Below are 14,878 nucleotides of genomic sequence, written 5' to 3'. Positions count from 1 at the left end.
TTGGGAGTTATGTGTCCGTTCATGCAACCCAAGATGGCAATTGTCTTTTGAAAGAGCATAAGAAGATTAGTACTTTCACAACCAAACAGTTGCTTTGGCGGCAGCAGGCTAACAGTACCCTTGCTGGGTGCATCTCAATATGTATATTAATGTGATGCAATAAACTCCAGTGCTTCTGAGGTTTATTGCTCTTGGGAGCATTGTGTTTACACCTCCCAGGACTGCAGCAAAATGGGTTGGATCATAGCAGCCTTGGCTGGCAGAAGGTCAGAGTAGTCAGCCTGCCAGCCTGAGGCTGCTCCAACTTGGCTCAACATGCTGTGGAGGGGCTGGCTGGGGCACAAGGGTGCTTCAGTGCAGGGCTAGCCAGTTGGCAGCCCTCCACTGAAGCTGCCTCATGCCCCATTAAGTCACTTCAGCATCTACACATGCACTGCTGCAGAGTAAAAAAACTCCACAGCAGGATAGTACTTGTATTTATACTTGTAAATGAGTCAGTATTATTTTTTTAATTGAATAAAAACACTGACATGAGTAAACACATTATCGTATTTCCATACCTGTCATCCTTCCTTTTCATATCCTTGATCAAATAATCATAAATGTTATTTCCTCATGCCTCATAACATGTTGGCAGGATGTAACATCATGGCACCATGAACAGCTCTCAGATGCTGGCAGTAGTGGCACAGCTAGTCCAGCAGTGGCTGGGGCTGTATTTTTGCCTCTAAAATTTGGCACCTGAGGCTGCCGCTCCAGTTGTCCCTCCCCTCTTTAGTATTTCATTCTTAGAGTACATCAGACAGAAAGCCACAACAGCTACTAGGTAAAATAGTGCCTATTTTGAAGCACTGAAATTAGAGTTGTCCTAAATTAAATAAACCCCTGTTTAAATAGTAAAGAAAACATAACAGATGCAAGAGCAAAATAGCTTTGTATGAAATTGGTAGGAAGATAATGTCATCTAAGGGTTCTTACTGAAAAGCTCAGGCAGACAAAAAAGTCATCTGCTAACAGCCCATTCGTGGGTAATCTAAATAGGATTTGAATCTTATGTGATTTACCGTAATTACTTGCATACAAGACAAAGTTCTTTCCTTCAATCAGCATGAGGGAAAAAGTCCTATATCTGCATACAAGGATACCTCATTAAATATATTGTCTATTTTTGAACTGCTGCTAAAAGCAGCATGTGCCCAGTAATGGAAACCAACTATGAGGTTGCTTAACTGCAGCAGGCACTGAGCAAAACTATAAAACAGATGGCCCATATGGGAAAAATATGTTAATGGGAACCTACTACAAATTTTTTTTTTAATTTTGTTTTCAAGTCCAAATCAGTTGTGAATTAAGCTCCAAATTTTGTCTGAGAAGAACTCAGTCATTCAAGTCTCTGTGTTGCTATCACCAGCAAGTATCCTGCCTCCAAGACACTTCAGTCTGGGGCTTCAGATTCTCCCAAATCCCTGGCAGGCATCCTATCAAGCCCAGAGGCGTTGGAGTTCAGATGCCCTCTAGTCTCACTTGCCCCTAGCTAAAAGGCCAAAGGAGAAAGCTAGAGGGAAAGTCTGAGAATAATTCCCTATCCCCATAAATTGTGTAGCGGAGATCCTAGCCTTTGGAGGCATTTGTAGACTCTCACGGGAGTCAGCCTGCCCACAGTGCAAGGGATAGGCCTTCCCCCTCTAACTACACCAAGCCATTCAAGTTCAAGAAGAGGAGCATCTCCCCTGCCAGGTAACTAAAACCGCCTGGTTGACCATGGTATCTCTCCTGGGAGTCTACCACAGGGATAGATTAGTGCAACCCATCTGAATAAGATATGGTAGTGCCCATTAACTACACTCCCTCTCAGTGCTGACTCTTTTTAAATTACGGTGAGCACTGCATACATTTTAGTTTCCTCTTCATTCCTACAACTGATCTGTGCCTTTCTTTCCCATTTCCAGTGATTCCTGTTTCTTTGCCATCCTTAAATGCCTGGAAAACAACACCAGTGGGGCTCCAAACATTTCACTCAAAATCCGTCTGTTGCCTCCTGTCTCAGACTGTCATATATGATTAGTGTGGTCATTGGTGCCAAGTTTGGTTTTTGCCAGTGGGTGCTTGCAGATATAATACCACCCCCTCAGAAAACCCAGCACTTTAAATTAAACTTGGTGTGTGCCCGCACCAAGCCCCGCACATGCCCATAAGAGGCAATGCATTACTTTAACCCAGCTTGCCAGCCGTCTGTAAAGATCGGTGCTTTAGTGGGGCTTTTTGGTGCTTTTCTAATAGCTGATTGAATCAGCTTTAGCTAAAAGCACCAAACAGCCCCACTGAAGCACCAGATCTATACAGAGGCTGCAGAGCCAGGTTGAAGCAATGCACTTCTTTCAGTAAAACACTGTTTTCTTTGTTTTATAAATGTCTGCAAGCATCCACAAAGATCTAACATGTAAAACCGAAACAGCCATGGCTTGTGGGTACTGAGCATGTGCTAGTTTTTTTTCTGTGAGTGCTTAAGTTTTATGAGTGTGGCTCCATGTAGTGAAGTCAGATCAGATTGCCCTGTGCCTCGTATGCATATATCTTTTTGGAATATCCCAGGACTCATGACAAGAACACTTGATTCCAGTCATGAGTGTGGGGTTACTAACATGGATCCTTTGTGGGGGGTAGCTAGAGTACACAGCCATACTGAGCAATGCTGAACTGTGAGGTCACCATGGCTTGAAATCCTGTTGACTCTGGTGAGGCCCAGCCCAAAGAACTATATGGTAAATAATGAGCCTTTTGGCTTTGGACTAATATGATGCTAAGTTTGTATTATATATAAGTAGGTGCTAAAATGCTGTTTAACAGAGTCTTTATGGAATTCCTATACTAAAACCAAAAACAGTTTAAAAAAAGGCAACGTCCCTCAGTTCTGGATGAGCAAAGTATGGGTATTATATAGAAATTACTACAGCTAAGTTTAATTTCAAAATCATTGTTTTCAGATTTGCTCTTCATTTCCATGTGTTCAGAGATAGGAGGGTCTGACAGGAAGGGGAAGGGGCTACAGGGGGCAGAAGCTGGGAGGGGAATAGGGCAAGGGTACTACTTCACCATGCCTTCCCCCCAATTTATTTTCCCCACTGTCATAGTTAGGAGGGCCAAATTCAAGGCAAACCTCTAATAATTTGATTTTATACCTGGAAAAGTATAACAAATTTATATTTTTTCTCTATATAGAATCTAATTATTGGGGGGGGGGGCTTTTCTTATAATCGAGGTCATCTTATACTCAAGTAAATATGGTAGTTTGGCCAGTTAAATCTAAAATGAACTAAACTTGAAAAAAACAATTAAAAAAAAAGTTCAGTTATTACATTTCTGCTTTACCTTTTATCATTCAGAGAAGACTTTATTGATGATTGGTTGTTGAATATGCCATTGTATTTTAAGAGGATGGTAAAGATTTACCAGTAAACTAGTGACTCTTTCAAATACTCCCCCTCTACAGGTACCTAACTTTTTCCTTTCAGTTAAAACTGATTACTGAAGAACCTGAGAAATATCTTTCTTATACTGTAAAAGAATGTGAACATCAAATCTTTTGTCTTCTGATTGAAACTTTCCAGCATTGTGCAAGTTTGTTTATTTTTCCCCTTGAATGGGTGCATTCAGATGAGCATGCATGTGCAGTTTCCAGTGCTGTAGGCCCATGCACGACACATGCAGTCAGTTGCAGGGACAGGAGATCCCAGTGTCAAAAAAACATTTGCTAGAAAAAGCGCAACGGTGCATGTGGTGGCAATACATGCCTCCCAAAGCCAAAACCAGTCTCTGGCTGTCAGCCAGGCTTCACATCCCTGGACACTGCCACTGGAGCCGTGGGACGCCCCCAGGACACCAGGTAAGACTGTGCACATGCCCTGAGATGTGCACCATCAAGTCTCTTGCTTGTGCTCCGAGTAAGTCAAGTGCTCCAAATAAGAATTAGTTTGATCATGCTACTGGTGTGTTTGAGAGGTCTCTCCCTCTATGACTGCACCTTCCTAAAATAGTTGCATTCCCTTGCAACAATTCTGTAGAAGGCAGGGTAGATTTGCACCAAAGTGTGTATGTGTGTGCGTAATGTGCATGTGTGAGTGTGTATCTATATATCGATCAGTAAGGTAGGTTAAAGACTGCTGAAAGCAGAACCTTAACAAAACCATGAAACTGACACCCAGGAGAAATAAGAATAGCCACTACTTTTTCGATATTCAGCCCTAATACAAAATGTACCTCTTCACCCCAGCTATTTCACAATAGTATTGTTCTCATGGGTACTATTGAAAATGAACAGGAAAACATGTGAACATGCTTCAGGATGGCAGAAAAGAAAGAAAACACTGACATGTTTTTGAGGATCAGCTCTCAGATACTGCAATGAGGACAGCCAAAATCCCTTGAAGGAGAGGCTAACTGTATTTGACCTCCAGTTTTAATACCGAGCCTCATATAGATAACACTTTTTGATGAATTGCTTAAAACACATTTAATTATTTTGTCATATCAGCATCAGGCTAATTAAAAATACTACACTTTAAAGACTTCTGTAAGAAGTAAAGGGAATTTTTAAATGTGTATTTTACAGAAAGATCTAAAAGAGCCTGGACTTAGCTTTCCCCCTCCCAGCTCTTTAATACTTTGACTATTTTCCCCACATGCAATTTATTTTTCTACTAATAATTAATAAAATTTTTGGAAGGCCCACAACCAGAGGGACATGTAACAGTCTAGCAAAATGTCTTTGGCGAGAGTTTTGCACACTTGGCTGGTTTATTTCTAAGATCTCACTTAAGGACAAGACATTTGGAACACTTTTTTTTCCTGGGCATCACAACATAACAGCTATTCTGTTTAGCATATTTGAGGCAGATGGTAGCAAATCTATTCTTTATGCCTTTTATGCCTCCCTGATAGTAGGCAATGAAAATCAGCTTTGAGGCAAACCTGCACAAGAAGGATTTCTCATAGCTGCTGGGCAGCTGGCTCAGCCATCATGATGTATTTGTGCACATGTTACTTATTTGAAGTGGTGTTTGGGGACTTCCTCACAGACAATACTCTCTAGAAAATAGAGTTGAAAAGAACCCTAGAAACATTGTACATTACAGTAGTCATAAAGAATAATCTTGAGATTGTCAGTTTTGGTTATTGGAAAAAAAATGTCACTGAATGAACTGTGGAGATTTTGAACCCCTAACCAGTGGTTCCCTCTGGCACATTTTCATAAATTTCTGTGTTTTATTTCAGAAGATTAATTTAAGCAGCTCCATAGTGCCTCAAGTTTGTGAACAATCATCTGCAAATGATGCTTCTTGTGTTAGACCTTTCTGGTTGTCATAAAACATAGTCAAAATTACTTCTGTGATGCGACTTTTGTCATGACTGAAATTTAGAGGTGAAGAACTTAGTGAAAATACTACTACTACTACTACAAATACTATCAAGCTTGTTTTCCTCAAAAAGGCTTAGCCACTTATCCAGGCTCTAATAATTTTCACCAACAACTTTGGAACAAAAGCATAATATATATAGAACATTTTTGCTTTTGTTAACTTGTGTCCTAACCCCAAAATAAATAATTAATAAAAAAACAGCAAAAAAAAATCTCCTTTTCTGTTTATACTTCCTGTGCTTACTTTCATCTCCATGAAGGAGATTGGAGACTCCCCAGAGAGACTAACCACGCAGTTGAGAAATCTTGCTAATCAAAACAGAGACTAAATTTACACTCTGGAATTTATATTGCCCTACTATAACCAATTGGCTCAGGCAGAAGCCAACTCATTCAGATCTCACATTGGATATTTACAACGACTGTATTTTTATGCTAATTGTTCCTAACCTAGTGTTCTAATATAAACCTAGGCTATAACAAATGGCATGAAAAATGTGCAAACACACAAATTACATTTAAAAAGTCTCTCTGTTATGGAAATTAAATGTGGAAAAGCAGAGAGCTGACAAATACGTAAATGACAGAAAGCGTTTTGTTCATTGGGGCTTTGAGTGTAATGCATACTGAAATGGGAGAGTGATGTTTAGAGTCACATTTAAAGGAAACTACTTCCTGGTTTCCAGCAGACATTTGTGATGTTGAAACACTGTAAACAGAATATTTATTCCTGAACTTCACAGGGGTCCTTTGCCTTTAAAAATGCTTGTAAGTGAGCCTCTAAATTCTGAACATTTTGGTCTAATTCTCTACTACCTTGCAGTATGCATCATTATTTTTCCTTGCACAGAGTAGATATAACATGCTAACTTGATGGTTCAGGCAGAGAGACAGGAATGTCCTATGGAATGACTTTGAGCTTCAGTAATAATATAACTGAACTGTACTTTTTACCTATGAAAATCTGGACCTTCTTTGTTGTTGTACTAGGCACATTAGTTTGCATCATTCTGAACTGATGACTGGTTCTTTTCCCCTGGTCCCCTTGAAGTGGGGATATGGCGGTTGAATTCCTCTCATTGTACATAATGCATAGACATTTGTACCAGTGGCAATATGAGAACAAGCACCACTAAATCAAAATGGTATAATCACCTTGCACACGTCTAAATTACTTAGAAGAGGGCAAATGAATGGATCTGTGTCCTATACCATTTCGTCTGATAGTGGTCTCTACCTTTCTCCCCTTACACTGAGCTTTCCCTAATAGATGCCAAACAACACTTTCACAACACAGCTGTGGGACATAGGAGCTAAAGTCCCATTGACATTCAAACTCAGGGTGTTTAGTTTGAATGGTATTTTTGCACAGCAGGTACCAGGATCACTAACAGACATACCTGCCTATCCACAGGCAATGTGGCATTCAAACTGTGAATAGAAAAGCTGTCCCTGCTGTTTGCAGAGTTCTGTAATTGAATTTCTATGCCTTACTTTGTAACACAAACTGATCCTACTGTCACATCCAAGCATAAACTGCTCAAACGTTAGCTGTTGAATAATACACAAAGACTGAGGATAACATTTTCATATGTACCTAAATGACTTCAGAGCCTAAACCCTCTTAGTTTTATATAGGATGCAGGCTAATAAAAGGTCAGATCTACAACAGGACTTTGAAACCTAAGTCCCAACTCACTTTCCCACTGGAACCTAAGTCCAAAATTTAGATCCTTACAACTTAGCAACTGGCTGCTTCCTAAAAAAGCCATACTACCTTTATTTTCCAGTGGTCTACGTAACAGACCCAAAGTGCATCTACACATGCAATTAAATCAACAAAATAAACTCGAGAGCACTCTGAGCTGGAGTGAACTGCTCCTGGGCACAGCATCTACACATGTGCCTGGGACAGCAGCAATTTGAACTGGGATGGAGCACGCATGGGCTGGCAGGGGGCACCAGGGCTTAGCCTTCGGTCTGGGTGCTGGTGTTGGGCTGCAGAGGACTGGCTGGGGCACAAAGGTGCAGAACCTGTGGAGCTGTCTGGTTAATCATCAGCCAGAAGTCTGGCCCCAGCCTGGTCACCATTTATATGTGCATTTCATCACAGGTAAGTCCTCCAAAGTAAAATTGTACTTTCCCCAATAGTACTATCCTATGGCAAAGTTAATTAATTTACTGTGCCCTAATACTGGCTGATGTGTAAATTGTGACACTTTACTGCAGAGCTAATTAGTCTGCTCTGCAGTAAAGCACACCTGTAGATACACCCCCAAAATCTTAACAGTGTTCAGTGGTTAGGTGCCTATGCCATGTAAGAATCCACTGCCTAGATGTTCTTCTTTTCCTATCCTATCTGCAGGGCCTGGAATAATTAGTACACTAAGTGACAGCTTAAGCATGATTCTACAGTCTATCATTAAGAATATTTACATGGGAAAAATGGGTTGCCATCCTTGATCCCATGAAAGTGTGAGACTCCCTCCTTCTGGTTCAATAATTATTGCTGGCAAAGTGCAACGTTCTTCAGTTAAAAGGACTGAGAGAATTGCACTTCATGGGCATATCACCACGAGTGTGCATGCACAGTTTGTCGCACCTCAAAGTAGTTTGAGGCACCACAAACTGCATGTGGCACACATGCACCTCTTCACTGCATTGTTAGAAAGCAGTGTGGCAGGTTTTCTTGACACTAGAAAATCCTACTGTCAAAAAACCTGCCACTGAAAAAAGCAGCATGACACACACAGCAGCAGTGTGCACTGCCAGGAAGGGAGCCTGGCTGGCCAAAGCTATGCTCTGGCAGCTGGCCAGGCTCTGAGCAGCTGGCTCAGTGCTGCTGCTGTCCTAGGAGGTGTCCAGGACCCCAGGTAAGGCTTCTGGGGCCAGCATAGGTGCTGACCATAGCCTCTCCTACCCCACCTACGTCACTTTGCTGCATGCTAGAGTGCATGTGAAGGGTTATGCCCAGAGACAAACTAAAGAGGCGAAATATGTACGTATATATGTGCTGCTGCTTTTTGACTCATAGGAAGCATACACCCCTGCATGTGCATACTCATGGCTGCCTTCACTGCAGTCAATTGAAACATTTATATACATACCCAAAACTACCTAGCTTGGGAACTAGTAGCAGTTTAGCTGTGACAGCAGGGGTATCTGTATGTTCTTCCATCCCAGTTAAACTGCTGGTTGCCTGGGTAACTACTTCTGACATCTTAGGTAGGTATTCTAAAATCTGAGCTATTAAATAAGGAAAGGTGCATTATCAGCATTATCACCTTTTCTGGCCATGTTTTATGAGAAGGGGCTGACATAGACAGCTAACTTCAAGAGATGGTTCAGCATTATGAATCCTGATCTAAGATAGGCACCTCTTTCTAGCCTCTATTAAGGTCTCTAAGCTGCTCTCTCCCTCTGTGTGTGTACTGCATTTTATATGAAGTGCATGCATGCACATGGCCACACACACATATACATACACACATGTGCATAGGGTTAGGTACCTAAGAATAGCATATAGAGATAATTAGGTGCCTAGGCATCTGACTCAGGATTCTGTGAAGAGGCTGGGCACCTAGATACTTTTGTGGGTATAGGCCAAAGTCACTAGGGATTTCTGGAAATTTTACCCTAGGGCTAGTTTGAAAAATGAATAATAAAAAAAATGATTGCAACAGATGTAAGTGGCCACTGTAGGTTACTTATAAGTGCACTGAGAAACACAAGTCTAGAAACCCTTCTGGAAATAGGGTCTAAAATCCCTTTAACTGGCACTAAGTGCCACTTATGTGTTTGCCTTTAGGCAGCTAAGTAGCCCTTTACTTTATAAAGGTGAAATAGGATTTTGCTTTTGCACCTAAACAAAAACTGAACTCTCCTGAAAAACATCTGTGTTCAGCTTCTGTTCATCTTATTGGAAATCTGACCAATGAACCCCAGGTAGACAGAACAGACCTCATAATTTACTGGGTGGAAAATACACCGTTTAGATAAAAGAGGCAAGGTTTTTTGCAATATTTTTTTTTTTGGACCAACTGTATAGTTGAGAGAGTAGATGGACAAGCTTTCAGGCACAATTTCCCTTCTTCTGGTGTCTTCGATAGAGAAGACTTTTTAGACATCCACCTCTTTAGAAAAGCCTGCTCTCAAAGGGCCCTGAAATAAACACTGCAAGATGTATCAATAGATATAAGGGGGATGGGGAGAAGTATAAGGGAGATTCCACCAACAGATTTAACTTCACTAAAAGATAAGGCTCTATGAAACTGGATTGTAAAAAAGATGTATTAATATATGTGAGTATCAACAGCCCTTGCTTTTCCTGTCTGCCATAAATTCTGGATGACTTTTGACTACATTCTAAGATGTCTTCAGTATGATGAAGACCATTTCAAAGCACAAAGCACCTACCCTTACCTGGAAAACACTTGATTTCTGATGCTTCCTGATCCTGCACTGTACTGAGATCATTTGTATTAATTTTCTCCTGTATTTTTCCACTTCCAAATCCATAACCAGCTTTTAGAATGATATTGAGTACATTTCCAGTCAAAATTAATACCATTGCATAAATTTTTTCTTTGTGTAATATTTCTTCCTTCTGACATTTCTCAATCATAAAGATATTTATGGGAAAACATAAGCCTTAAAAAGAAATTCTGGGGGGCTATTTAGAAAGCATTGCCTAGAACTTCTTTTGTTGTGCTACTCTGGATGTAATACAAGTCTAGATGACTCATTAACTTTGGTTTTGGTTTGATAGTTGACCCATTCATGTGCTTTAATTATTCATTTAAAAACAAATATTGATTGAGAAGAATTATCTAAACCAATTTGTTCTCCCTGACTTTCAGCTTTTATTTAGCATACTCTTTCCTGTAATTAATTAAGTGGCAGCTCTAATTTAAAGCTGACATGAGTTGTAAACCTGTGAAAGCAAGATCTCCAGGAGCTTCATAAACAAGTAACATGGTGGTTATGACCATGTTCCCCTTAATAGAATCACAGGGTTCGAAGGGACCTTAGAAATCATCTAGTCCAACCCCCACAGCTTGTACAAAAACACACAAATGGCTAGCAATTAGTAAAATTTTAGGAAAGGTATGTCTCATACTGTTAAATAGGAGGATGTCCTGTCCAAATATAAGCGAAGTTTTACTGCAATTTTGAGATGAAGAAAATTGAGAACTCCTTGTGTTCCATAGGCTACATTCACAGATATTTAACTATTCCTATGTGCAAAAATAAGAGCGAGATCCAAGAATAACTTTCATAGCACCTAATTCAACAGCTTCTCTGTGTTTTAAGCAATTCCATTAAAATAGTACACGATGGAATATATTTCTGCATTATAACAGGTAAGGATGACATTTTACATGTTTATAAATGAAGGGTGAGATGATCTGTAGTCTGGAAGACATAAAAGAGTTTCATTACATACTCAAAGTTTCCACTTATCCATTCAGTAGAGGCCATGGCAACAAGCAGCTTCTCTATTGATGTCAACGTGATAAAAGATTTATGTTACAAAATGTGTGTATAAAATGTAGTCTCTAGTGAGAAAGAAAAGCAGGCTGATTTATTCTTTGGCATAATTTTAAATGTCATCAGTTAAGTTTAAGGGACATATTTGCCAATAGTTATTAATTCTTACATTCTTTACCAACACCATTTATTAAGTTACTTGGGTGACAGGTGAAAACAAAAACCAGGTTGCAAGTAATTTTCCTTAAGGGGAATTAGAAGTTATAGAAAAGCCATGTGGAAGTCTTCTTTATATTGTTTTAGTTACAATTTAAAATATTGATGCTGCTGACTAATGCACATTCTTTAAATAGGAAATGACATTGGTTCCCAAATGGCTTGTGTAGAGGTTTTAGATGCTTTTAACTTTTAACATCCTCTGTCAGATTCTGTTACCATCCCTTCATTTGATTGTCGATTAGCCTAAGTTTTAATATAGACTCAAAATATATAATATTAGAGCAACTACTGTTTGGTTTCCATTTGAATCATCCTTCTCATATATCTTGTATACACTATGTATGCTGGGCAATCAATGAAACTATGTTTTGAAATGAATGTCAGACTAGAAAGTCTTCTCTTCTACTCATTTAGAAAAGCCCTTGACATTTCATACAAATTCTTATTGATATCAATAGGGCATGAATTCAGACTTGGCTCCTAAGACATTAAAGAACGTAATCTGTTCTTATTTACCAGTACAGATCAAGGGTTTCATTACATACGCTCTGGGATAGGTGCAGGCATTTTAATTAAAGCAGCTCCCAGGAGCATCTCATGTATTCTGCATCCCAGGTATTCAATGTCCTGCACTTCAAAATGGTGCCGGGGCACATTAACTAAAGCTCTTCTGTGAGCTTTAGTTCAAGTATCCCTGCCATCATTTTAAAACATGGGATGCTGAATACACGTGACACTGAGGCTGCTGGGGTGTTCTAATTAGAACACTCCAGCAGTCTTAAATTTTTTTAGTGCTTAACTTCGCATATATGTTGTAGGCATCGAGCACATGTATAGGTGTCCTAAGTTTTGGTCCAGATAGAAGGACAGGAATGTCCTCTGCCTGACCTTCAACTTGAACAACATCATATATCATAACTGAAGTGTACCTGTTACCTGTGACAACCCGTGCCTTGTTTGCCATGGTTGTGGGTGCATTAGCTCATCTCATGTCATTCTGAATTCATGATTAGTTCCTTTCTGTTGACCCCCAGGGAGTGATACATGCAGTTCAAATTCCCCTCCGTGTGCACTATTTGTAGTCATTCATCCTGGTAGCAAGGTGAGTGTAAGCAGTACTAAATCAGAATAGTAGTGCTTTGCACACACACGTGTAAATAATTGTATTTACTACAGGCTGTGGAATAATCTGTCTAACGATTTACTAATCTATTTGAGAGAAAGAGAGGAAGACTTCTTAGATTAATAGGTAGAATACCAAGTTATTTAATTAAAAAAAGACTGTGTGCACTATATAAATATTATACACAAAATGTTATGATAAAAGAACATTATTAGAGTTGCACAGTAAATCCTTCCAGTGTTTAACCACTTGCCTATTATCCCTTAATAAACAACTCTGATTCACCCTTAGAGCAGGTATATCTTATGCTCTGAATGAGACATGGAAAAATAGCATAGTTATATAAATAAAAGTTGCATTCTAACACTTAATGGACCAGAATTTGCATAGGAATCCTTAATGTTGACATTTCTTAATTTTTTAGTGTTTAACTTTGCATATATGCACTTCTTTTAATATATATGTTCTGTGTAATTTTCTAAGCTTGAAAGAAATCAGACTAAAAATATAAAAATTCCTTCATAAAGTGTCTATGGGTCATCCGTGGGCTGGTACCCTTAGATTGACTGCAGTGACCTTTGCTACTTGCATTAACAGTAACTGCTTGTAGTAGTAGATTGTCATTCCAAAAATGCCTCAGCGCTGGGAGAGGTTTGGTTACTTTCCCAGTGGGTTTCAGGTCTTTAACATCTCTAACTGGGCACAAAAATTAGCTAAAGATTTGACCTTAATCTCTTTGTGCCTCAGTTCCTGCTCCATAAGAAAGGGGCAGTTAAATACCTTACAGGGATAGAGTGAAAATAAATTATTAATGTTTGTGAAGCTGTCTGATACTGCAGTAATGAATAGGCTCATGGAAAACAACTTTGCTTTCAGATCATGGCTCGAACAAAGGACAGGAAATAAAGCAGGTAGCCACACACTGAACAATGAAGGGAAAACAGAATACAGAATAATTGCTCATTTAATAAACACAATTCATTTCATGAGATGAACAAGGCAGGGGTCCTGGGGTGGGAGGAGGAAGTATGTGATCGCTATAAATAGAGAGAGTATCACAATGTATTGTGGAAGAAATCAAATATCGCATTGTGGTTGAATCAGAACAGACAGAGCCAGGGTTCTTTATTTAGGGCTATACTGCGATCACAGAGAGAATTCCATACAGCAAGGGGAATCACCCACTTGTCTGTTTCAAAGGATTTCTTGAACTCTATAAGTTTAAAAGCATATTTATACTTAAGACAGAGAAAGAGAAAAAAATATGACCTTGGAGAAACAAAACAAAGGTAAATCACACACAGACATAGGGACAGTTTACTTAAAGAAAACATCTGTGCACAGGGTAATATATCAAGACAAAACAAAGCATGCAGGAGTCCTTATCTCAGAAAACATAACTGAAATAAGCAGTATCAGCACTTCTGGTCTCTGTCTGTTTTCCTAGTCAAGCAGGCCAGAAGCCCGACCAAATCCACTACCACAGTAAAAGTGGAAAGAAACCAAACTTTGAATCTTAAAATATTCTCTTAAGAAATAGAAAACTGTGCTTGTACAGTAGGAAGTATAAATATATGCTGAATAGTGTTTTCATCTACAAATACTTATCTTTTTCTCCTTCTAAGAAGAAACAAGAAAGAATCTTTGGCTGGATCTGCATGTGCAGGCGGGTGTGGTGCTGCAAACCTCTTTGCAGCACTGCAAACTATGTGAGTTGCATTTTAATCAGTGTGTTAGGCACCAGGACAAATGCAGAAACAGGGCTATCTACTCTCCTGTCTCTGCATGCTGTGGAGCCCCTGTGCTGATGCACCCTGAACTCCAACCACCCGGCCCCTGGATGTGGGCAGTGGGGTTCCACAGGGCTCGGTCATCGGGCCTGCACTGTTCAACATCTTCATCAGTGACTTGGACGAGGGGGTAAAAAGCCTGTTCAAATTTGCTGATGACACTAAGATGTGGGGGGATGTGGGCATGCTAGAAGGGAGGAATAGGCTGCAATCTGACCTAGACAGGTTACAGGGGTGGCCAGATGAGAATAGGATGAGATTCAACACCGACAAGCGCAAAGTGATGCACAACCGGCACCATACCTGCAGGCTGGGTAACTCCCTTCTTGTCAGTACAGAGGCAGAAAAGGATCTAGGAGTCATCATTGACTCAAAGATGAACATGGGCCAGCAGTGTGGGGATGCAGTCAGGAAGGCCAACCGCACCTTGTCATGCATCCACAGATGCATCTCAAGCATGTCCAAGGAGGTGATACTCCCCCTCTATGTGGCACTGGTCAGGCTGCAGCTGAAGTACTGCATCCAGTTCTGGGCACCGCACTTCGAGAGGGATGTGGACAATGTGGAGAGGGTCCAGAGGAGGGCCACTCGCATGATCAGGGGGCAGCAGGGAAGGCCTTATGAGGAGAGGCTATGGGACCTGAACCTGTTCAGCCTCCACAAGAGAAGGCTGAGGGGGGATCTAGTGGCCTGTTACAAACTAGTCAGGGGGGATCAGCAGGCACTGGGGAAGTTCCTGTTCCCCTGAGCACTCCCAGGAATGACCAGGAATAATGGTCACAAGCTGGCAGAGGGTAGATTTTGGCTAGATATCAGGAGGTGCTACTTCACGGTCAGGGC

Source organism: Gavialis gangeticus, unplaced genomic scaffold (genome assembly GCF_001723915.1).
Source record: "Gavialis gangeticus isolate Ggan-Ray unplaced genomic scaffold, GavGan_comp1, whole genome shotgun sequence".
In the NCBI taxonomy this organism is placed as follows: domain Eukaryota; kingdom Metazoa; phylum Chordata; order Crocodylia; family Gavialidae; genus Gavialis; species Gavialis gangeticus.
The sequence above is the reverse complement of the archived record's forward strand: the minus strand, read 5'-3'. Positions refer to the sequence as shown.